The sequence below is a fragment of the Mesoplodon densirostris genome, chromosome 1 (assembly GCF_025265405.1).
Source record: "Mesoplodon densirostris isolate mMesDen1 chromosome 1, mMesDen1 primary haplotype, whole genome shotgun sequence".
Taxonomy (NCBI): Eukaryota; Metazoa; Chordata; class Mammalia; order Artiodactyla; family Ziphiidae; genus Mesoplodon; species Mesoplodon densirostris.
This window is the reverse complement of record NC_082661.1, coordinates 17,822,785-17,847,157: the sequence shown is the minus strand read 5'-3', so window position 1 is coordinate 17,847,157 and position 24,373 is coordinate 17,822,785.

The following is a 24,373-nucleotide window of genomic DNA, read 5'->3' as shown; positions in this document are numbered from 1 at the left end:
CTTTCTATATGCCCAACACTGTACCAATCACTTTATATACAGCACTCAATTTAATCTTTACTATAATCTTTACAGATTAAAAAAAAAAGTAAGGTTCAGAGGGGTTAACTAGATCAGTGGCCCAGCTAGTAAGTGGCAGAGAGGAGAATCAAGCCCAGGACTTGCATTCTGAAACCAAAGCTCTTCCTGCTGTACCACCACTCAAAATGCAGCTTCCTTAGTGACCCCCAAGGGCTTTCCCCTCGAAGGCACTTGAACACTGTAGAGGATGCTACTGAGGTCCCCTGCACACATCCCTTGACCCTGGTGAGACCACCTGCAGACAGTTCCCAAACACTCTAGTGGCTTTGTGGGTCTCTTGGCCTGAGGTCTTTTCTGGCCTCCTGACTGCTTGACCAGATCACAGGGCGAGCAGGAAGTGCCAGAGGATGAATGCCCCAGAGGGACCCTCAACCAATAAGGGATGGGAATTGGTGAATAAAAACCCCAGCTCGGGCTTCCCTGGTGGCACAGTGGTTGAGAGTCCGCCTGCCGATGTAGGGGACATGGGTTCTTGCCCCGGTCCGGGAGGATCCCACATGCCGCAGAGCGGCTGGGCCCGTGAGCCATGGCTGCTGAGCCTGTGTGTCCGGAGCCTGTGCTCCACAACGGGAGAGGCCACAACAGTGAGAGGCCCGCGTACCACAAAAAAAACAAAACAAAACAAAAAAAACCCAGCTCACTTGCCTGTCTGACGGAATATTCAGAAGCACGCTGCACCGTCTGCCGGGGTCTGCCGTGACATGCAGCACCCGTCTCCCACAGAAGTCCCCTCCTCACTGGCACACCCTTTATTGGGCTCATGTCCTCCTCCCTCAGAGAACTTTCTTGACTCATCTCTCAAATAAGCTGCTTATACCCAAATATTTTCCTCAGGGTCTACTTTTGGAAAAACTCAAATTAAGAAAGGAACCACTTTTTCAATGTCCAGAAGTTAGGGAGCCCAACCATGGTGACAGTGGCCCAAGAATCAAAAAAATGGTTGCAATTGAATATCATCTTTAATGGAAGAAAGATTTCCCTTTGCTCCTCCAGAGGAAAGACTGGCTGGTTAAGAACAAACACCCAGGAAGTCTCACCCCTTTGGAAGGGTGAATGGATTTTTCAGAGGCACGTGGCTTCTGCTGACATGGAGATTCCCTAGAGAGTTTTGGCAAGTGTACCCACATGCCTCTGCTCCTGGCGGCAACCACGTGCTGCGGATTTCCGTGTCACGGCAGTCACTGCTGCAGTGCTTGTGAAGCCATGAAGTGGGGAGTGAAGATGCTCAGAAAGACCCAAGCATGAACCTGACTCTGCCGCCCTCCAGAGTGTGCAGAGAAAACACTTTATGCCAACTGGGAGCCGGGTGGGAACAGCAGGACAAAGCAGAAAGAATAATTAACAGGGAGTTGATAGATCAGGGTTGGAATGCTAGCTCTACTATTCTTCTTTTTTTTTTTTAATTAATTTTTATTTATCTTTGGTTGTGTTGGGTCTGTTGCTGTGCGTGGGCTTTGTCTAGTTGTGAGCGGGGGCTGCTCTTCATTGCAGTGCTTGGGCTTCGCATTGCAGTGGCTTCTCTTGTTGTGGAGCACGGGCTCTAGGCGCGTGGACTTCCGTAGTTGTGTTACGTGAGCTTCAGTGGTTGTGGCTCGCAGGCTCTAGAGCGCAGGCTCAGTAATTGTGGCGCACGGGCTTAGTTGCTCCGCGGCATGTGGGATCTCTCCGGACCAGGGCTCGAACCCGTGTCCCCTGCATTGGCAAGCAGATTCTTAACCCCTGCGCCACCAGGGAAGCCCTACCATTATTCTTTTAGTCACTCCATAATTATTAAGTGCCTACCATCTGCAGGCTGGAGTGATATTCAAAATATTTAGCCATTATTATCCGCGTGCTGTGCCAGACATTACTCCTTTAGTCACTGGGTTATAGGGTGGTCTGAAAGGTCCAGGGGAGGGCATATGGCTAGAACAGCATGGAGCACGTGGGAGGTTTGGGGCAGTAGTTAATTACCACTGGATACAGAAACATTTCAATATTTTCACCACTGTTCTGGTCATACAGGTACAAATCACTGGGTATATGCCTAGTATCTGGCACTATGCTAGGTGCTGGGTGAGAACAGTGAAGCTAAGCAGCCTTCATCCTCACTGTCTGAGGAAATAGGCTGTGTTCCTCACACTGATAAGCATATGATTATAAACTGGAATAAATATCCTAAAGGAAAGAAGCTTTGCCATGAAAGCATGACGAATAGGAGGCTCACCCAGTGTTGGGGGTCAGAGAAGCCTTCCCTGAGGAAAGGCGCAAGCCAAAACCTGATAGGGTGGAACAAGAACTTTCCAGGGAGGGAACAGCATTCACCAAACAGCCCTGGGGCAGAAGGGAACATGGTGGATAATATTTGAAGGATGGAATGAAGGTCAGTCTGCGTGGCTTGAACAGGAGAGTTAGTATGGGGTGTGGTTCACGGACACGCCCCGGGGGCCAGGCCAGGCGGCCTTTGTAGATATCAAGATTTGGGGTTTATCTCTAGGGTCACTGAAGGGTTTAAACAGGGGGGTCAACGTGATCGAATTCGGTTTTGAAATGATCTCTCTAGCTGTGGTCTTGAGAATGCCTGGGGCCAGGCATCACGGGTGGATGCTTGAGAAGACTTAGGGATTGAGCAAATGATAGTGGCAGCCTGCTCTAGGCTAGTGGCAGAGGGAATGGAGAGGACACTGGAGGTGACAGACTGGGGACAGATTGGATCAGGTTGGGGGGATGGGTGGCGATGGTGCACCTTGAGGGTGCTTCCTGGGTCTCTGGTTCCTTTATCTGGAGGGAGGGTGAGTGGTGCCCTTCAGTGGGGTTGGAACACTAGAGTAGGATGAGCTCTGTGACCTTGGGGAATCTCATCTGCTCTCAGGGCTCAGTTTCCTCATTTGTGTAAAGAGGGATGGACTCTACAATCTCCAAATGCCATTATCCAATGCTCCATTGCTGACATCCACAGACAAGGGCAAACTAACCTGCAGTGAAGGCTATGGTTGTCTTCAAAAGGGACTCCTGAGATGCAGTTTCTAGGTCATGGTTACCTAAAATATTAGAATATAAAAACCTTAGGTCTCCCTGTCCTGTCTCATCCCCAGAGCCAGACATATTAGAGATAGGATTCTTGAGTGATGCTCTTTCATTTTTTTGCTGCGATGGACTCCACCTTCCGCAGGGGAAAGGAGTGGAATTACACAGCTTGACATGAATTGATAATGTAACCTCATAGAGTTGCTTACCCTCTCTGATTCTCAGAGTTCTTTTTTGTAAAAAGAGAGTATTGGATCTGGTGGGCCCAGAGGTCCTTTTCTGTGCTTGTGTTCTATATTTCTCTCACCTTGTTATCCCATAACAGTGCTCACTCGAAACTTCTAGTGCTTATAAACTTCTGGGAAGGGCTGGATCATTTTGCCAGTCAGGCTGGGAATCTCCCAGGATGCTTTGCTACCTGAGAGGGGAGGCCTGCACCAGGTCTGGGTCAGAGTCGTTTTTGTGGGAGGCTGGCCAGGGAGCTACGTGCCCCAGATTTGTGAGGGAACAGCTGCTACAAGTTCTTTGAGGATTTCAGAATGTGAAGGGGAAGGCAGGGTCAGGTCTGGACTCCCAGGACCCCAGGTGTCCTTTGTCCCCATCGAGGGGAGGAAGTTTTTTACCAAAGCCTTAGTTCCTTACTAGTACCTCAGAAGAAGGTTCTGGGATGTGCTGTTGCAGTGCCTTGGGGCGGGGGCGGGTGGAGGGGCTTTCCCCCTCTCCCTTTTCATGTTATTTAGTGTACAAATCCATTAGCATTACTTTTTCTTGAGCATCCAAGATGCTACAGCCTATCACTCGAGTCATTCACATGGCATTTCAGCCTTTCTTTGGAAGACAATTGTGTCTTCAGTCAAAGACCTCTTGACAAGAGAAAATGGGAACCCTGGATGGAATAATGCAGCCAAGTGCTTGCTGTACACCTGCAGAACACGACTCTGTGTGCCATTACGTCCCAAATTGTTGTGCTGAAAGATTTCTCTTGGTTACATCTCTTTATGCCCCAGCATTTAACCTTGGGCCTCAGCAGAATCAGTCCCCTCTACTCATCTTACCACAGCGGTTCTTTCCCGCGCAGCCTTCATTTTGTGTAATTATGTTGGGGCGGTCAGCGTCACGCACACATTTCCTTAGCGGCCGGGCAGGATGAGACAGCTGCCTCTGATTCCCTTCACTCTGGGAACATGATTTCGGTCATTTACTGATGCTAATATTTTTGGTTTCTTCAGAGACTGCATCCCCCAAATGAAAGGGAGAGGTTTCAGATGAAAGGTTTTTATGTACCTAAAAACCTAGCAAACAAGAAGGCATTATGATTGACCACAGGTCATGATCTTATCCCAGAGGGCCCATGAGGGTAGAAGTGACACAGACAGGTTAGAAAGAGTTGAAGGTGCCGACATGGCGATGATGCCTTGCTGGTTCTCAGCCTGTGAGGGTAGGTTTAAAACTTTTTTTTTTTTTAATTATGGAAAATCTCAAACATATACAAGAAGAGGTGGAACACTGCTGATGGGAATGTAAAATGATGCAGCTGCTTTAGGATACAGTTTGCAATTTTTTTAAAGGTTAAACAAAGTTAGCATATGACCCAGGAGTTCCACTCCTAGATGTATACCCAAGAGACATGAAAGCATATGTCCACACAAAAACTTGTACACGAACGTTCACAGCAGCAGTATTCACAATAACCCCAAAGTGGAAATAACCTAAATGCCCATCAACTTATGAGTAGATAAGTAAACGGTGGTTTGTTCATACAAGGGAATGCTATTCAGCCATAAAAAGAAATGAGGTAGTGTTACATGCTACAACGTGGATAAGCCAGTCACAAAGGACATCATATTGTAGGATCCCATTTATACGAAATGTCCAGAACAGGCAAATCTAGAGAGGCAGGAAGTAGTTTAGTTGTTGCCCAGGGCTAAGGGTGGGATTAGGGTGGAATTGGGAAATTATGACTAGGGGTGCAAGGTTTCTTTATGGGCTAGTGAAAATATTTTAAGATTGATTGTGGTGATGGAGGTACAATTCTGAATATACAAAAGCCATTGAATTGTACACTTTAAATGGATGAATTGTATAGTATGTAAATTATACTTCAATAGAACTTTTTAAAAAGAAAGAAAAAAGGTAGAATAGTATAGTGAAGCATGGGTACCACCTCCCAACTTCAACAATTACCAACTTAGAACCAATCTTGTGTTATCCTGCATTTTCACCCTTTGTCTCTCAGACATTAATATCATTTCATCTGTATTTCAGTATGTACCTCTAATGGGTAAAGGCACTTAAAAATATATAACAGCAGGACTTCCCTGGTGGCACAGTGGTTGGGAGTCTGCCTGCCGATGGAGGGGGTATGGGTTCGTGCCCTGGTCCAGGAGGATCCCACGTGCCGCAGAGCGGCTGGGCCCGAGAGCCATGGCCGCTGAGCCTGCGCGTCCGGAGCCTGTGCTCCGCAATGGGAGAGGCCACAACAGTGAGAGACCCGCGTACTGCAAAAAAAAAAAAAAAAAAAAAAAAAAAAAAAAAAATATATATATATATATATATATATAAATAACAGCAAAATCATCATCACATCTGAACATTTAACAGTAAGTTCTTAATGTCATCAAATATCCAGTATTCAGATTTCTGTTTTTCTTATATTTTTTACAGTTGTTTGTTTGAATCATGATGCAAGTTAAGTCTACTTATTGCAAATGATTGAAATGTTTTTAAGTGTTTTTAATCTATAAGCTCTCCCTTTCTCCCTCCTTCTCTCTCTCTCTCTTTCCCCTTGAAAGTCATCTGTGTAAGAAATCCAAGTCATTTGTCCCACAGAGTTTCCCACAGTCTGGGCTCCGTCGATTGCATCCCTATGGTGTAGTTTAACGTGTTCCTCTGTCCTCTGTGCTACTTGGGAATTGATAGCTCCATCTGGGGTCTTGATCACATTCCTAGGGGTGTTGTGTGCTTCCACCAGGAGGCACTGGATGTCCGCCGTCTCTCTGTGATTTAGCAGCTCTCAATCACCAGGGCTTGGATCCATCAATTCATTAGTGGAGACAGGAATTAAAAAAAAAAAAAAACATAGATGGATCCCTTCCCCATATACTAAGTGAAGTCGTGCTTTCTAAAATCTCACTCTGCCCTGACTACTGATCTAGTGCTTGTCGCACCAAGGTAGAGTCAGGAGCATGGATGTGCCTATGTTGGCTGCATGATCATGAACTCCATCAAGGAAGCATCTGTATCCTATACATCTTTGCATTTTGTTTCTCTAATTTGCTAGATCTGTGGTTTGGAGCAAGCTACTTAGTTTCTCTAACCTCAGTTGTCTTATGTGTAAAATGGGGCTGGCCCTAGGCCCTACTTTCAAGGGCTGTATCAAGCAAAGAGCTATTGCAGGCATAGCTTTTAGCTACCTTTTTTTTTTTTTTTTTGCGGTATGCGGGCCTCTCACTGTTGTGGCCTCTCCCGTTGCGGAGCACAGGCTCCGGATGCGCAGGCCCAGCGGCCATGGCTCACGGGCCCAGCCGCTCCACGGCATATGGGATCCTCCCAGACCGGGGCACGAACCCGTATCCCCTGCATCGGCAGGCGGACTCTTAACCACTGCGCCACCAGGGAGGCCCAACTTTTAGCTACCTTTGCTGTGATCCCTAGGCTTAGTGCATTGCTGGGCACTCACCAAGTACCTGTTGAATCACTGATGAGTTAATGAAATGGGATGTAATATTAAGTAATTTACAAATATAGTGAGTAACATGAGTGTGAAAAGATAGTTAATAGGGCAACGTGGTATAGTGAAAGGACTTTGGATCACGAGATAGAGGACTCAAAGATGCTAGATTCAACATTTGAACAGTGGGTCTCAACTGGGGTGATTGTGTTTCTCCCCCACCCCAAGGGGACATTTGGTGTTGTCTGGAGACATTTTAGCTGTCACAACTGGGGGATGTGTTACTGGCATCTAGTGGGTGGAGGGATGCTGCTAAAAATCCTACAACATACAGGACAATCCTCTCTGCACTACCCCCTCCCTAATTAAGAATTATATATAGACTAAAATGTCAGTAGTCCTGAGGTTCGTGAACCCTGTTCTAGAGACTTCCTACTGAAAGTATGGCTCACAGGCCAGCAGCATCAGCATCATTTGAGCTTGTCAGAAATGCTGAATCCTGGGCCCTAGCCCAGACCTCCGGAACCAGAATCTGCCTTTCAGCAAGACTGCCACAAAGTGATGTGTATGCTCACTAAATTTGGAGCAGCAGTGTTCTAGAATGGTGCTTCTCAATCTTGGATACCTGTCAGAATCGCCTGGAGGTAGTGGTGGTGGTGAAAATCCCAATGCCCAGGCCAAGCCCAATACTGATTAAATTGGAACCTCTGCGGGGTGGAACCCAGGCACTGGTATTTTTTAAAAATTCTCCTTATTCATTCCAGTATGCAGCCAGGGTTGAGAATTACTGATCTAGGAGCTCATAGGCTGATGGCGTAGACGGACTTGTCAGTAGATTAAAGTGCATGGTGATAGGTCATTCTGAAAGAACAGAGCCCTGGTGGAAGAAATTAAGCCATCAGTGGGGACCAGTTTGTTGGGAGCTGTGGGGGCCCAGAGGCCCTACTAACACAGGTGTGACCTTGAGCAAGTCATTCCCCGCCCACCCCCATCTCCAGGGTTGTCCCAGTTTCTTTGTCTATTAAGAGAAGATCTTCAAGCTGGTCCATAGCATGGCTTAATGAGGGTTTGGTGAATGAAGAATCAAATGAATGACTGATCTTATACTAAGTTAAACAAGTGCTACAGACAGCAGATGGTCCAGGACTCCAGGAGCAAGAGTCACTCATCAGTGACAGTTTCATGAAGGAAATAGGATTTTAGTGGGGCTCCGGGGCAAGCCCTCCAGCGTGGGAAGAACGGACACCTCTTTCCTTTTGTTCCTGTTGGGAAGAGAGCCTCCTTGGGCTCAGTGCCTCCGAGGAGAAGCATTAGTCCCAAACATCTCCCACCCTGCTTTGTAATCAATGCAGGTCCCTATTTCAGCATAGCCGTAAATCATTAACAGCCATTTTTAGAGGTCAGCAGGTAGGGGTTTCTTACCCCCCCTCACAGGGTTGGAGGGAAAGAGGTTCCACAATTTTCCACAGCCCCTGCCTCCTGGTGCTGCAGAAGGAGAAGGACCCCAGTTCCTTGGTACCCCCTGTACGTTATAAAGCTCTTCACTGCTAAAAACAAGTGATGGTTTTAAATGCCGGCGTAAAGGGTTAGAAATGGATTTAACCTCATCAGACACTTCCATATCTGAGTTACCTTTGGAGCTGCGGATCACGGGCAACGTGAAAGGGTTCCATGCGTAGAGCAGTTTTTTGTTTTTTGTGTTTTTTTTTTTTTTGCGGTGCGCGGGCCTCTCACTGCTGTGGCCTCTCCTGCTGCGGAACACAGGCTCTGGACACTCAGGCTCAGCGGCCATGGCTCACGGGCCCAGCCGCTCCACGGCATGTGGGATCTTCCCGGACCGGGGCACGAACCCGTGTCCCCTGCATCGGCAGGCGGACTCTCAACCACTGCGCCACCAGGGAAGCCCCGTAGACCAGTTTTGAATGCATTTTTCTCCCTCAGAATTTTGCCTGTCATGCCGGCTCAGGGAGTAGGATAGAGATGTGCTTGGTGAATAAATGGCCCTCTTCCTGGTACTTGGGGAGCTAGAGAGATGGAAAATGTGCCCTCACGAGGCCTAGTTGGGGATTTTTGCCCGCTTTCCTGGGAAAGCTATACTCTGGCAATAAACTGAGTTGAAAGAAGACATGTTCTTATATTGGAGGCCAGCATCTGAAACTCCTTATATTTAGGGAATTTTCCACTCTGTGAGTCTTGGAGGGGAGCAGAAGTGGGAAAGGGCAGTGCCCACTTCCTCAGTCCTCTTGGCAGCTAAGTATTGAGCACATGACCTGGTTTTAGTCAATCAGACTCACCCGTCTGGGGAAACCCATTGGAAACTGTAGAGTGCTGTGGCTAAGTCACAGCCACTTCCTCCCCTCCTCTCCATCTCCCGGGAAGCCGTCGTCCCCTCCAGCTACCAGCTGGCTCAGAGCTGGTTCTGTCTCAGGGGACCCAAGTCTGGCGTAGGCCACAGAGACACAAAGATCCTAAGATGAGGCAGACAGAGCTGGGACTAGGCCCTTGCTCACCCTCTTAGGAAGTTTGACTTTTATCCTTCAAGCCGTGGGAAGCCAATAGAATGTTTTTAAGTGGGAGGGGTTTGTGAGTGCAGGTGGGAGATTCTGCCATCAAATCTGAACTTTAAGAACATTTGCGTTGGGGGGTGGATGCATGGAGCAGGAAAGCCAAGGCAGTCATCTCAGCGAGCAGTGAGGCTGCCTGGACCGGGGTGGTGGCCCCTGCATCTCCCAGGTGCCTTTCTTCCACAGCCTCCTCCAGACTCTTCCTTCAAACCTCCAGGTCCCCCTGCTGCCCCTGGGCATGCTTGTCTATCAGTGATGGATGACCTAACCCACAGGATGGGCCCTGGGAGGAGATTTGAGCCCTTGACCAGGTGGTAGGGGAGATTTTTTGAAGATGGGGCCCGCTTTGTCTTGGTAATGCAGACACAAACAAAAAGAACACCTGGCAAAATATTAGACTCTCAGAATCCTAAGATCTCCTAGCTGCACGGGCTTTGAGTGTCTCTGAGCCGAGATGCCCAGGTGAGATCTTAGATGCCTAAGATCTCCCCTAGCTGCACGGGCTTTGAGTGTCTCTGAACCGAGGTGCCCAGGTGAGGCTGGGCTCTCCCATGCCACACCCCAATAATCAGTTGTGGAGCGTGAACATGTTTGGCAACAGGAACCCAACTTTCTCCCCAGACCATCCACCTCCTTTTAGGGAAATTCACATGGATTTGCTCCTTTCTTTTCTACTCTTCTGTGCCATCCCCACTGTATACCACTAACCCTTACATAACTGCATGTATAGGTCTGGGGGCTAAGTCCTTTTTGCTGATGGGGCTGAGCCCAGGATTAATCTCACTCTGGGGTCCCCAGTCCACGGGATAGAGGGAAGCAAGCTCCGGCGTAAAGGGAGAATTAGCCATAGTCCTACTGCCTGGCCAAGGAATATCAAGGGGCACTGTAATCACCTTCCAATCACCCCTCCTGAGGTGCTAACCCTCCCCTTCTCTCAGGAGAAAGCGCTGACCAGAGTGAATCTGAAACAGAGGGGAGGGTGACTGGAAATGACCTTGGGCTGAAGATCCCCATAGGAAGCCATCAGCCCGTCAAATCACCTTCCTCTTTGGCTCAGGCTTTGATCTCTCCCGAAATCCAGGTCAAAGTCAGGCCTCGGGCATCTCTCCCGGAAAGCTGTGGCTGATGCACCTTTGCCCACCGTTCCCCTAGGCCTCGGGACAGCACTGGGGACCCCTGGGTCCCCCCGCTCCTGCAGCGTGGCGGGGAGCTGCCCGCTGGCACCTGGGCCGAGCAATTAAGAAACTGCATTTTTCTCCTCCTGGCTTCCCTAATTGTTATTTTTGTCTCTGCTTTCAAACCAGCCTGGGTTTTCATTTCATCTTGCCCCAGCCCGGTGCGCCCGGCAGAAAAAGCCAGCTCGCTCAGTGGGGGGCAATTTTCCCAGCGTGTCCGGCGACAATTCCAACACGACTGCTTTGTACCTATAATTATAAAACCAGGGGCCACCAGAGTGCACCTATAGAGCAGAGTCTTGACTGTTCTTGGTTCTGTTTTAATTATTAAGCCTTAAAGCAAAAACGAGGTTTCAAAGAAAACTTTCTGTTCAGTCCTCAATAGAGTTAAAGGAGGAACATTTTAAGCTGATGAGCTGACACTTGTAGAAGCAAATACATTAAATAAATCATGATTCGTTTTGGGGGCAAAGTCTGACTTACATCAACTCTGGAAAAAATGGATCTTAATGAGTGACAGTTGGGTGTTTTCTGTCACTTCCTGAGGTAATGGCCGCAAGCTGACATTGCTCAGTGGGTGTCTCATACTTCTGAACAAAAGTTTTTTGGAGTGAGATAGACAAGGTAGAAATCCCAAGGTGACTGAGAGGAATGTCTAATGAGTGGAAAGACATATTTACTGGCAGCCTGTATGTAAGCCGTGACAGTTGACAGCACTTGATTGTAACAAATATAGTTGATGAAGAAAAGGCTGACAGACCGAGAGAGGGGGCCGGGGTGAGGGGAGAGAGAGTCAAAAGCCCTGCCTCTGCTGAGCCCTGTTAATGGTAAGTTGGATACAAAGCTCAGAGTCATGAAAGGGAGCCGGGATCTTGCACTGATGTCTAAACACAGTAATGTGTTGAGCTTGCAGGAGGTGGTAATAGGTTCGGATGTGTTGACCTTTTTGCCCATAACTTTAGAAGCTGATGTTTCTGGTAGCATCTGGGGCCAGAAGATGATCCCAGCTCTAGGGATGTGTGTAAGTTCTGTGACTTTGGGGCCCAGTGTACCCACGTCTCGGGCATAGGTGGGGCTTGGGGGCATAATTTATGGATGCCTCACCTGGGCAGCTACCGTGACCAAGAGCCACTGGGCTCTGGCCATTCCACCCCAGTGGGCACCAGTGAGGCTCCCATGGGGGTGGGAGGGAGCTCGAGCCATAAAACATCCTGCAATTGTCCTTTTTGTATGCCCCTTACCCGCTTCATTCTTCTGTTCCCACCCACCCCCCCGCTACTCAATTTCTCCTCGCACTCCACCTCTGCCCTCTCCCCGGCACAAAAGGAGTGATTGGCCTGGAAAAGGCAGATCCGACTGGCATATTAAATGATGACACTTTGTAACTGACTGGTCAGGGCTTCAACAATCGGCTTGCCGATGAGCTCTGCACTTCTTCCCCCAGGCAAATGTCACACTGAAACTAAACAGGATCTTTTTTCATCCTACATGCTGTTTTCTATGCCACATATTATTTTATAGTTGAGAATAGGCTAACTCTTTAAAATGCACAGAGCCTGCTGTACTTTTATCGTAGGCTCACTTTGGAGGAGAGGCTGGCTGGGGAGGGGCGGGGGGTAGTGGGAAGAGTATGTTGAGTGGGGATGAGGGTTTGGCCAACATCTTGACCTTGACCTTCTTATTGGTTGAATAAGTGAAGGTAAAAATTTTAAAGATTGAAAAGTGGATGGAGGTGATTAGAGCAAAAGAGACTAAAAAGCCATGAACTTCCTATATCAAGACAGGAAGTTGATTTGTCGTGATCATCATTTTTCTTGTTTTGATTGAGATTGCTTATTTCTGTGTTGATTTTATGACTGCACTGTGATTTAGAAAATAGAATCCATGCCTGTGGATTCCTCAAATCCAAGTAAAGTGTCAGTTCCCTGACTTATATTGCCCCAGTTAAATGGAAAACTCTTTCTAATAATTTTGGCTAACATGACCCACTTTCTCTAGGTTGGTTCTTGTTAACTTGATTCACTGCCTTGGGAGGAGAGCTTCGGTAAGACCAGGTTAAATGGAGTCCTTCCCAGGCCATGAGATGGGGCCTGGCTCAGTGTCAGGGATACGCAGTGACTTCAGCACAGTGGGTTAGGACTTCCCATATGGACCAACAACTCCTGAAAATGTCCTCTACGTGGCCCAGTCATGAGAGATGGGGAATTATGGGTCATCCAGAAGCTAGGACTTCTTATGAATTGGATAGCAACTTTTAGAATAAGATTTGGGGAATGGGGGGAGGTGGAGGATTGAGTGGAGAAAGCCTTGTAGCTCAAGAAAGAGGATTTGATTTGAGATGGTTTGAGATGAGCAGTTATTTGGGGGAGAGATGAGACACAACGGTTCCTCTCCTTTGCTCCAGAGGCATAGGTTTATCATCATGTTTACTTTTTCTTGAGCAAGTTGGTTTTTCTTTCTGAGCTTCAGCACCCTCCTCTGTAGAATAAAGTCATTAGTCTAGATAACCTTGGATGTCTCCTCCTACCCCAATCTTTTGAATGTCATGACCCATCAAAGCAGGTTTCAGGGTCTTCTGCCAGAAGGACATTTTACTTCCATTAAATAACATCCTCATGGCCAGCTAATCAGCCTGGGGCTCCAAAACCATGAGGTCAGACTCAAAATCATTTAGGCCCCACAATATCCACTTAAAGCTGAGACCACCTGGTTTGGGCTCCCCACCGCTAACGGCTACCCCTAGATGTGCTTCCAACGCTGATGGCTGGTGCGGGGCAGGCCTGCGAGGATCCTGGTGAGGACTGGAAGGGGCAGTCTCCAGGAATGGGCGCGGCCCGCTTTTCTCCTGTAGAGGACACGGCAACCATAGTCACCTAAGAGGCAGAGGGGAGGGTCAGTGTATTAGTCCTGTATTTAATCCTTCCTTTCCTACAGGAAAGGGAAAACTTTTCTCAAGTCTTCTCTGGCTCAGTGAGTTTCCTCTTCCCCCCCAGAACTGTTTTCATATGCAGATCCCACCTTCCAAATCCACCGCTCAGTAGCCCCAGTGCTGGAGTGGAGCAGTGCCAGTCGGCAACGAGGGGCTCAGGTTCTGGCCTCTCTTCGGCTGATAATTAGCTGTGCAGGGAGGTCTCAGAGGTTTCTGTGAGTCTCAGCTTTATCTTGAGTAAAATGAGGGAAATGGACAAAATCAGTACTTCTTTACTTTTAATAATAACTTTTATAAAGTGACTTTCTGGGCTTCCCTGGTGGCGCGGTGGTTGAGAGTCCGCCTGCCGATGCAGGGGATACGGGTTCGTGCCCCGGTCCGGGAAGATCCCACATGCCGCTGAGCGGCTGGGCCCGTGAGCCATGGCTGCTGAGCCTGCGCGTCCGGAGCCTGTGCTCCACAGCGGGAGAGGCCACAGCAGTGAGAGGCCCGCGTACCGAAAAAAAAAAAAAAGTGACTTTCCACCCGCAAATAGAACCGTCTCTAGAACTCCTGTATGTATATATATATATATGAATGACAAAATTGTAGGGCTCTGATTGAAGTGGAGGAGGGCCGTGGCGACCTCTCTGGACGCCCTCAGCTGCTCCGAGATGTCCCTCCAGGGCCCCCCCAGCTCACGGGGAAGGGGACACGATGTGTCTGGATGGCAGCCGAGACCCCTCGGGCGCCCCCCTTGGTCACACGTGATTCCCCCTCACCATCTGCCCTAACTCATTCTGAGGAGAGGAAGGCCTGCCTGATCGAGCTCAGGTCATTAGCAGGCGGACCGCGTTTTCCCAGTCTGTTGAGAAGCCTGCAAGGGGCCGCAGCGCAGAGGGAGTTTTCTGTTTACTTGGTTGTTGGCGGAGGAAGAAACCAGATTTCTGCTTTAATCCCAGATCAGCACGTTCTAGCCATTCTGGCTATATGAGAGTCCACCCCTGTCCCCGCACCCCACGTGTGGAGAAGGGCCAGCACCTGCTGGGCTTAACCCTTCGCTCGCCATGCCTTTGTTTTCTCCAGGGAGAGCAGACGGAGAGCAGGAAGCAGGCCTCAGAGGCCTCAGAGGTCTGCACCCGGGGCCTCCGGTCTTCTGAAAACCTTCCACGTTGGGGAACCGCATACCCTCGATCTGGAAAGCAGAGGTGTTGCCGCCCGCACGACTCATCCAGGGGCGGTGTGGAGGGAACACCGGAAGTCGAAGGAATTCTGGACAGAGGTGCCCTCCTCTATGCAAACAATCTGAATTCACTTCAGAAGCATTGGTGGCTGTGAATATGGGAGCAAGGCAGCTGTGAAACGTGAGGCTTCGTGTGCCTCCTTGCACAGGAGCAAGAGTGACGCTGGCATGTGGCTTTAATTATAACACCAAGAGCTCAGCCATACTGAATACTTAACTATGAGCCATGCCCTGTACCAAGTGACTTAGGAGGTTTATCTCACTTACTACTCACTGCAACCCTATGAGATACATCTCTTATCATCCTTGATTTGTAGATGAGGAAACTTAAGACCCAAGAAGGCCAAGAAAATTGTCCACAATCACACAAATACTAAAGGATGGAGCCAGAACTCCACCCTGGGCTTCTGCAGCTCCCTGGTGATCCCATTCACTGGCCTTTCTCAACTGCTCTATGCCTTTGGCACAAACACGATCCAAGAAGATGGATTCTAACGGATTCCTGTCCTGCTCAGACGCTTGCTAGCTGTGCCACCCTGGCAGAACAGGTCCTGCCGTATGGGGTTGTTCCAAGGACACGTGATACACGGAGAGCACATGTGCAGTGTTCACCAGCCATCCCATAATAACAGTGCTGGACACTGGACTGCTGACTGTGCATCAGTCCTGTCCCAACTGTTCCATGTACATCATTTCATCAAAAGCTCACAATGGTTCCATGAGTTACTCATTTTTATCGCCTTTTTCTTGATGAGAAAAATAAAGCCCAGAGAGGTTAGGGAATTTACCTGAGATCGCATGGCTAACAGCAGAAACAGATATGAAGCTGGGCAGTCTGACTGCAGGGCCTGCCTCCAACTTGTGTTCTCCTTTTACATTAGGTAATTAGTTCAACACAGATTTATGGGATATTTGTTATGTGTCTAGCACTGTCTTGGGCACTGAGGCTAAAATAGTGAGCAAGAAGATCAGATGTGGTTTCTACTCTTTTAGAACTTAATATTCCAGATGGGAACCAGCTCGTAATTAAATTATATAAATATATAATAAATGTAGAATTGGAACCGTAGGAAGAGCTACGGAAGAGAAGAGAACGGTGCTCTAAGACTTGACCCAATTGGGGAGGACAAGGAGGACTTCCTGGAGGAAGTGACAATTCAGCTGAGATCTGAGGGGTGAGTTGGAGTGAGGTAAGTAGTGGGCAGTGTCACTGGTGGGGATGGGGTGTGTAAAAGCGTTCCATGCAGAGGGAACAGCATGTGCAAAGGCTTCTGGCAGGAGGAAGCGTGGGAATGTGTGTGGAGCATGGTGGAAGGCTACGTAATTTGCAAGGCCCAGTGCAAAACAAAAATGTGGATCCCTTGTTAAAAAATTAAGAATTTCAAAATCATGAGAACAGGAACCTTCTGCTTGTGGGGCCCGATGTGGCTGCAGACATCACAGGCCCATGAAACCAGTCTTGGCTGGAGACAGAAGGCTGGGGAGGTAGTCAAGGCAGATCATAAAGCCCTCAAGGCCAAGTTCAGGATTTTGTCTTGCTGGATCTTTCTACAGGGTCACTCTGCTGGGTAGAGAAACATTTGGAGGGGAGCCAGATGGGTGGCTCTTAGCAAGGGGTAAGGGGCCAGGCAACCTGGGGAGGCCTGAAGGCTTCAGGGCTGAGGCGGGTTCCCCCCTCCCCAGACCTGGCCTGGTTTCTCTGCTGAGGGAAAGGGAGAGTGACGCCCACCCCCTTGATGACCAGAACGAGTGGGCAGAGATCCGAGCCTCGGAGCCTTTTCATGGTCAATTGCACGGGCCTCTTACAAAGGCTCTGCGACTTTCCCCCTGACCTCCCAGAGGCTGGTGGATGAACGTGACTCCCTCGTGTCCAAAGCCAGGGGGTGGGGGCCGGCTGTGTGTGGGAGTTTTTGAAGAGCTTTTTAAAAGGGGGACCCCAGACCTGAGGACAATGAGAGCTGAATCCCCGAGACTTCTGCCTTTGTGTTCAATTCAGTTCGAAATGGCTGCCCTGTGTGTGTGTGTGTGTGTGTGTGTGTGTGTGTGTGTATGTATATATATATATTCCAAGTAAAGTCAAACCAGCCAGAACTGTTTCTGCTCTGAGCCACAGAGAACTTTTCTGAACACCAAACTCAGTGGTTTTCCTCCAACCTGGTGTGTTGTATGCAGACAGACATTTTACTGCAACAATTATAATAGCTCATTTGGAAATTACTGTCTGGTTAGGCAGCTGAATCCACGCCTGGATCCAGCTTCAAACCCAGATATGGGGGCAAATTAGCAACGACATCAAGTTTTGGGTTTTATAAAAAGTGCCAGGTTGGGAGAAGAGAAGCCTTATTGTTCCTGCAGCCGGGGGTGAAGGTTAATACTCCGGGCCTTGGCTGCCTGCGTCCGGGGCTCCCCTCTACCACACAGCACACTCTGAAGACCGCCAGGCACACTGAAGCTCATTAGAGTTTCTGTCTTCATAGTGCTCCCCTGGAACACCCATCCGGCCTTTGACTGCTGTGGAGAAGGACCAGCCATGAGTCCCAGGGCGCTAGAGACCAATCTTTCCCCTCCTGATGCTCCTTTCACTCTGAGGGAGGCCCCTGCCTCTGCCCAGGGGTCTCTGGGTCTGGATGGCTAAAGACCCCAGTGTCTTTGGGGGCCTCTCAGTTAAGGTTAATTACACAGACAAGGCATCGATGCCTCCTCTCCGGGATGGTTGGCAAACTTGACTAGACTCAAAATGAACCTCTTTGATTCCATCTGCAAAATTAGATCAGATTTGATAAAGTAAAGATGTACCCTTTGAAGTATTCCCTATCAACATAAGTGCTAAGAACACTTGAGTGAAGGAATTTGAGCAGTTTTGAAAGCAGCAGCATGGAAACTTCAATGAGGATTGCAGCTAAGGGCATGCCCAGAAGGCACGGGACTAACTGCGTCTATCCTGCAGGCAATAAGCAATTGCTAAAGATTCCAGACTTTTCAAAGTTCAGAGTTCAACGCATAAAAACTTTGCTGAACTTGTGGTAGGCTGGACTCTGTGTTTTGCATTCTGTTTTCAGAGGCTCTCAGAATCCCGGCAGTTTTTCTGTTTCTGTGCCGTCTCTGCACAGCGGGAACAAAGCTGTTTTTTTTTCTCTTCAGCTTCCATACCGAGGAGTATGCATTAAACCCTCAAGCTGCTTTCCTGGGGTATGGTCTCTCCAGAGCTGCAGGGCAGGACAGCAGCAGGTGAAAAGCATCTGTTTATAGAAATGAGAAGCAAAAGATCTGCGTCGAAGCCCAGCTCTGTCGCCGTCTTGCTGTGTGACGTTGATGGAGTCCTTCAGTGTGTCTAAGTCCCAGCTGCTTCCTCCGGCTTCCACTCCAGCTACCAGTTACCGAGTCCCTTCTACGGGCCAATAATAACCTACCTCTCAACGGCACTGCACCCAAACCCATGACTGAGCCCATGCTAGGTGCTGGGGAGAGGATGCTAAATTACTCACTGTGTGGTCCCTCTTGGTCTAGCGGGCCACAGAGAGACCTGAACCACTGCTTTAATGGAAAGGGCCAGGTGTGTTCATAGGGGCACATACCAAGTGCTACGGGAGCTCAGAGAAGGGGGCAATTCATTCCTCCAGGGGGGATCCAGGAAAGGCCTAGAAGTGAGAGGAGAGGATTGGAGCTGATGAGCTGGTGAACAAAAAGCATTTTGCAATTTTGGGGGGTTAGAAAAGGTAAGCTCTTTTGCATTCTGATTTCAGGTAATACAAAATAGTGTGCAAGCTGGATTCTTTTCTCTGAGCTTGGACTGGATTGATGGTAACTTGGGAAACTCTTTAGTTTCAGAAGAACAAAGGGATGCAGTGAGGGTTTAAATCCAATAATCAATGTTGAGGGGGAATTTATTTTAAAAAAATGAAAACGTGTGGGAGAGGCCAGTGAGAGGGACCTCAGACTGAAGTGCTGCCATCTGGGCAGCCTAGATATCAAGGGTGGGGCCTTGGTGCTGTATCCTTGAGGCGTCACTTGTCTTGAGGTCAGCTGGAGGTCCAGATGTTGCCTCCTATTGTTGGGAAACACAGGAAGGCTCAATAAGTACAGCATTACCTTCCCCCGCCGCCCCCCCGCCCCCTATTATGTTGAATAAGAGTAGCAGGGATAGGTATCCTTGCCTTGTTCTTGATCCTGGGGGGGAAGCATTCAGTCTTTTGCCATTCAGCATCATGTTAGTGTGTAGGTATAGATGCTCTTTATCAAGTTGAGAAGTTTCCCTCTATTTCTAGTTTGCTGGGAAATTTTTTTATTATGCATGGGTATTGGATTTTGTCAAATGCTTTTTCTGCATCAATTGATATGATCATATGATTTTTCTTCCTTAGCCCATCGGTAAAGTAGATTACATTGATTGATTTTCAAATGTTGAACCAGCCTTGCATGCCTGGAATAAATCCCACTTAGTCATGGTATACAATTCTTTTTATAAACCGCTGGCTACAATTTGCTAATACTTTGTTGTGGATGTGTGTGTCTAAGTTCATGAGGGATATTTGTATTGTCTTTGTCTGGTTTTGGTATCAGGTATCAACATTCCATCTTCTTCTGTTTTCTGGAAGAGATTCTGTAAAATTGGTATTGATAAGCCATTTTACAGGGCAGTTCTGATTTTCTTTAGGTAATCTTATATACCCAACCCAGAGGTACCTTTTGGTTAGTATGGTAGGGAGGATGGCTTTGTACCACGCCCTGAAACCAGGGGACCATAGACCAGGTTCCCGCCCACTCTAGGAGTTGCTCTAATCTAACCCACCTTAACATGATTGCTCCTTTATTGGGCACCCCCCTTTACAGTCATCAGTTCTCATCTGTGTGTTGGTTCCTTCAGTGCATCTGGCGCACTGTGCTGGACCTGAAGCACCATTGGGAACGTGCCACCTCACCAACGAGCGCTAACCCCTCCCTCTGCTCCCTCTCCCTTCCTCGCCCCTTCCCTTCTTTCTCTAGCCTTTCCTTCACCTCAGGTACCGAGCTGAGTATAGCACACTTCTCAGCACGGGGTGTAACATCACCTTTGGTCCATGCACGGCACTCCCTTCCTTTCCAGTCTTCACCTCCATTCCTCTTCCGCCTCCGGTACTCAAGCTAACGTGTTCGATGCTGTATGTTTCCTATTGCCTCTGAAACGAATTACCACAAGTGGGGTGGCTTAAAACAACACAAATTTATTATCTTACAGCTCTGGAAGTCAGAAGCATGAAATGGGTCTCACTGAGCTAAAATCATATGTTGACAGGATTGTGTTCCTTCGAGAGGCTCTAGGGGAGAATCTGTTTTCTTGCCCTTTCCAGCTTCTAGAAGCTGCCTGCGTTCTTTGGCTCCCAGCCCCCTTCCATCTTCAAAGCCACGGATGGCTGGTCTAGTCTTTCTCACCCGAATCACTCTTACACTTGCTCTCCTGCCCCCTCTCTCATGGCTCTTGTGATTATATGGGGACCCCCTGAATAATCCAGGATAGCTGCCCATCTCAAGGTCAGCTGATTAGCAACCTTAATTCCCTCTTGCCGTATAATATGCCATATAACATGGCATGTTCACAGGTTCCGGGGATTTGGATGTGGACATCTTTGGGTGTCATTATTAACACAGACATATACATTAGGTACGTGTGTATCACTGCAAAATAATACAATGTTATTTTGAATGTGTAAGGGTTCGTCATTTAAGTGAATGGACTTGGGCTGTAGGGCTCTTTCTGACTCTTAAATTTTACTCCAAAACTATGTTTTCAAGTTGTATTCATGTTGTATATAGAGAGAGTACATTACCCCTAACTCCTACAGTGTATTGCATAATAGACACCCCCTCATAATCGTATTCATTTCCAAGTGATAGACGTCTAGATTGCTTCCAACTCCCTAATGTTACAGACAATGCTGTCCCGAATACCCCATGCCCATCCTCATATGGCCCTGGTTGTATTTCCTTACTTAATTTTCACTAAGTAATGTTAGAGTGCTCCCCACAGCGGCTGCCCCTGTCCACACACCCCACCAGCCTCCTTCCCCATGCACTTTGTGCCTTTTTTGACTTTGGCTTGCCAGCTCCCATCATTTCCCAGATGAAAAGCAGCCAGAAGGGGGAGGGAAAGCAATATTAACTCATCACCTACTACGTGATCTACTAGATGATGCTGTGTTGGATGCTCTATGTACTTTATCCCCTTTCATTCTAACACAATCCTATGTGGTTGATAATATTGAACCTATTTTCTTTTTTTTTTTTTTTGCGGTATGCGGGCCTCTCACTGTTGTGGCCTCTCCCGTTGTGGAGAGCACAGGCTCCGGATGCGCAGGCTCAGCGGCCATGGCTCACGGGCCCAGCCGCTCCGTGGCATGTGGGACCCTCCCAGACCGGGGCACGAACCCGTGTCCCCTGCATCGGCAGGCGGACTCTCAACCACTGCGCCACCAGGGAAGCCCTGAACCTATTTTCGACATGGGAAAACTAAGGCTGAGAAAGATTAAGCTCTTAACCCAAGGTCGCACATACAGCAAGTGCCTGATCCAGAATTTGAATCCAAGCTGGGCTAAGTGTCTACTGTAAATGCTCCCATCATGCTCTAGGCACATCTGACTCTCCGTGTGCACGGTAGCTCTAAGCTAAATTCTCAGTCTAGGAGAGTGGTTAAGAGCGTGGGCTTTAGAGCCAGACCTCACTTCAAACGCTGGCTCCGTCACTTATTAGCTACATGACTTGGGGTAAGGAGCCTAATTACTTTAAGTCTCTGTTTTCTCATGTGGAGATGGGCTTATGTATGTCCTTCGATTATGTTTGTAAGCCTCTTAGCAGTGTGTAGCGCGTAGCAGGACTAAACAAGTGGTAGGGATTGCTGCAGTATCAACCTATGTTGCCTCCTCTACCCCAGACTCTGAGCTGCTTACAGGGAAGGACATCTATCCATTCATCTTCATTCATTCTTCACTGATCTGTGTACCAACCTCATGGCAACTAGAACAGTTGCAATAACTGTTCGTTGCAATAACTGTTTCAATAACTGTTCGTTATTGAAACGAACAATAACTGTTTCAATAATTGTTCGTTGAACTACTCAGCTCCAGAGCTCATTCCAGTTATGGCTGGCAGTTTCCACGGCCCTTGGATGAAGGGTCTTGGATCTCCAGGTTGCTTATCAGGGTAGGGAGAGATGAGGGTTTCTTACCTCCAAGCCTTCAGTGATCTTTCTAGACCTTGCTGCTACCCTCTTCGTAACATCTGTTACTCCCGGTCCCCATCACTCTCTCCCGTCTCTTCTCTCAGAGCCCTCTTTCGCTCCCCTTGGGGGAACCAAAGTGTGATTCTCCTCTATGTTTCCCCCTTTGCTGGTGAGGTGGGGTGCACATTGCCGTCAGCGTTGCACTTCCTCGTCTGGAGGAAGGGAGCTCTGCACAACTGTGGCTTGCCTGTCAATTAGGCAGTTCTGCACCTGTGTGATTTCCTTGAGCGCTTAATAAAAATTGGGTGATTAGAGAACCTCAGGCAGCACTTTCTTAAACAGTCATTAAACAATCATTACAGATAGAAACAGCTACAAGCAGCTGCTGAGAGGGTGTGTGGCTCCTAACAACATAATTCTTCTTCAAGTCAGAACGAATGTGTAATCAAAGCACAAATGGGAACAGTTTCAAAGTTCTGAGGCTTCTCAGGCAAACCTATAATACATCAACCAGCCTAAACTGGTGTCCAAGATGTTCAGGGAGAATTGACACATGGTGTAGCATTCTAAGTAATTCACACCTAAGCCAGGTTTTGTTTTCCTCTCTCTCTCTCCTTTTAGGGGCGTCCTCACAGCCTTTCAAGTTTGGGTGCTGCTGCCTGTCTTAGCAAAGTTGGAGAAGTTGTGGTTGAGATGGGTTATAACTTGGTATTTAAAGTAAGTCCTCAGGAGGCTTTCTTAAGGCTGCTGGGGTTCAAGTGCTAGACACAACATTTAAAAGCTGTGTGACCTTGGGGAAGTTACCTAATCATTCTGAGCCCCAGTTTCTGCATTGTTAAAATGTAGATGATTACTGTATAAAAGCTGTATAAAATTGTTATAAAAGTGTATTGTGTTGATGGACTTCCTCACCCCTGTTTTTTGATGTGGGTGCTCCCGGAGTGAAAAGTGGTCCTTTAACTGTGAAGGCTTCTCTGCTCAAAGATATCAACTCCTTCACATTCCACCAGTTATCAGACTTCAAGGTGCACAGGAATCAAAGGGGCTTGTTTAAAATGCAGATCCCTGGGGCCTACCAGGAACGATTCCGATTCTGATAGGAGCGGGGCCCAGAAACCCATAATTGTAATAGGCACCCAGGTGATTCTAATGCAGATGATTCAAAGGCTACACTTTCAAAAAGAATGAATTAGTGTCATTTAAAAGACACCCACAGGGAGAGCTAGGGCTATAGTCATTTATGTCTTAATGTGAATAATTCAATCAGATTGCTTTCCTATCAATGCCTCTCGCCAGCCATTCTTGAGGGAGTAGTCTTTTTCATAGCTTGGGAGGAGAGAAGAGCAATTTTGGTCCCTAGACATACCTGGAGAGGATAAGTTCTAGATGCTGCCCCTTGGGCAGTCAGAGGCATCCGTAGTCCAAGAGGGGTCATGGTGAAGGTGGAGGTTCTGAGAGGTAGAGGGGCTAACTCGTAGTTATTGCCAGGATTTGCTTTGCAGCAAAGACCACGCTTTATGCCACTAAAGACCTTTTTGAGTCCTTTTGGTTGGCGATGGCCCTTTGAGATCAATGAGAACACTCTTTAACTTTCTTTGTGGTTTTTCAGGCATATAAGGTGACTTAAGCAGAGATACCATTCTGGTTTATTTTTTTTGTGGGCTGTCTTCCTGTAGGTATCACTTTCTCAGTACTGGGGCTGTAATTCCCAGGACCTCTCTGGCTTCAGATGTCAGGTCATCTAGAAGTGTACTATGAGGCCATTCCTGGAAAAGTTCTGCCTCGGTCGATCCAGCAGTATGCTCTACAGGAGGGAAGTGATGGCCGTTGTGTTGGTAGGGAGAGCCCCAGTCCTTTAGGTTTCAGGGCAATATCCGTCCCAAACATCAGATGTGCAGATACACGTATTTTCTCACAAGGGAAGAGAATGAAGACTATTCCATTGTACTCGTAAAATTACACAGTACAATGTGTATGTGATAAAACTAAGTTCATGTCTTGGATGAATTTAGTTGATTTGGGGTATTGATTGGACCACATCTGATACTTAAGAAAAAATTTTGTTTGAGAGCTGAGAGTAGGGCTGAGATGATTATATTATAACAAGAAAAGGTACTGTTTACTCCATTATCTCTCTATTTCATAGCTGAAGGAATTGATTTCTTTCTTTAAATTTTTCATTTCTGATTATAAAAGCAATGCATAGTCATTGTGGAAAAATTTGAGTATAGCCTTCAAATATATGTGTTTTTTTTTAACATCTTTATTGGAGTATAATAGCTTTTACAATGGTGTGTTAGTTTCTGCTTTATAACAAAGTGAATCAGCTATACATATCAACACACACACACAAAGATTTTTATAAACATGAAATGATACTGGAGAAGTTGTTTTGTAGCCTGACTTCCTTTTTACTTATAATTATATTATGAAATTTCTCATTTTAATTTTTAATCCCCTATTTTCAATGGCTCTATTGCAATATTTCACTATTTTTAAAAGTGAATTCCTATTATTAGGGTTTAAGTTATTGT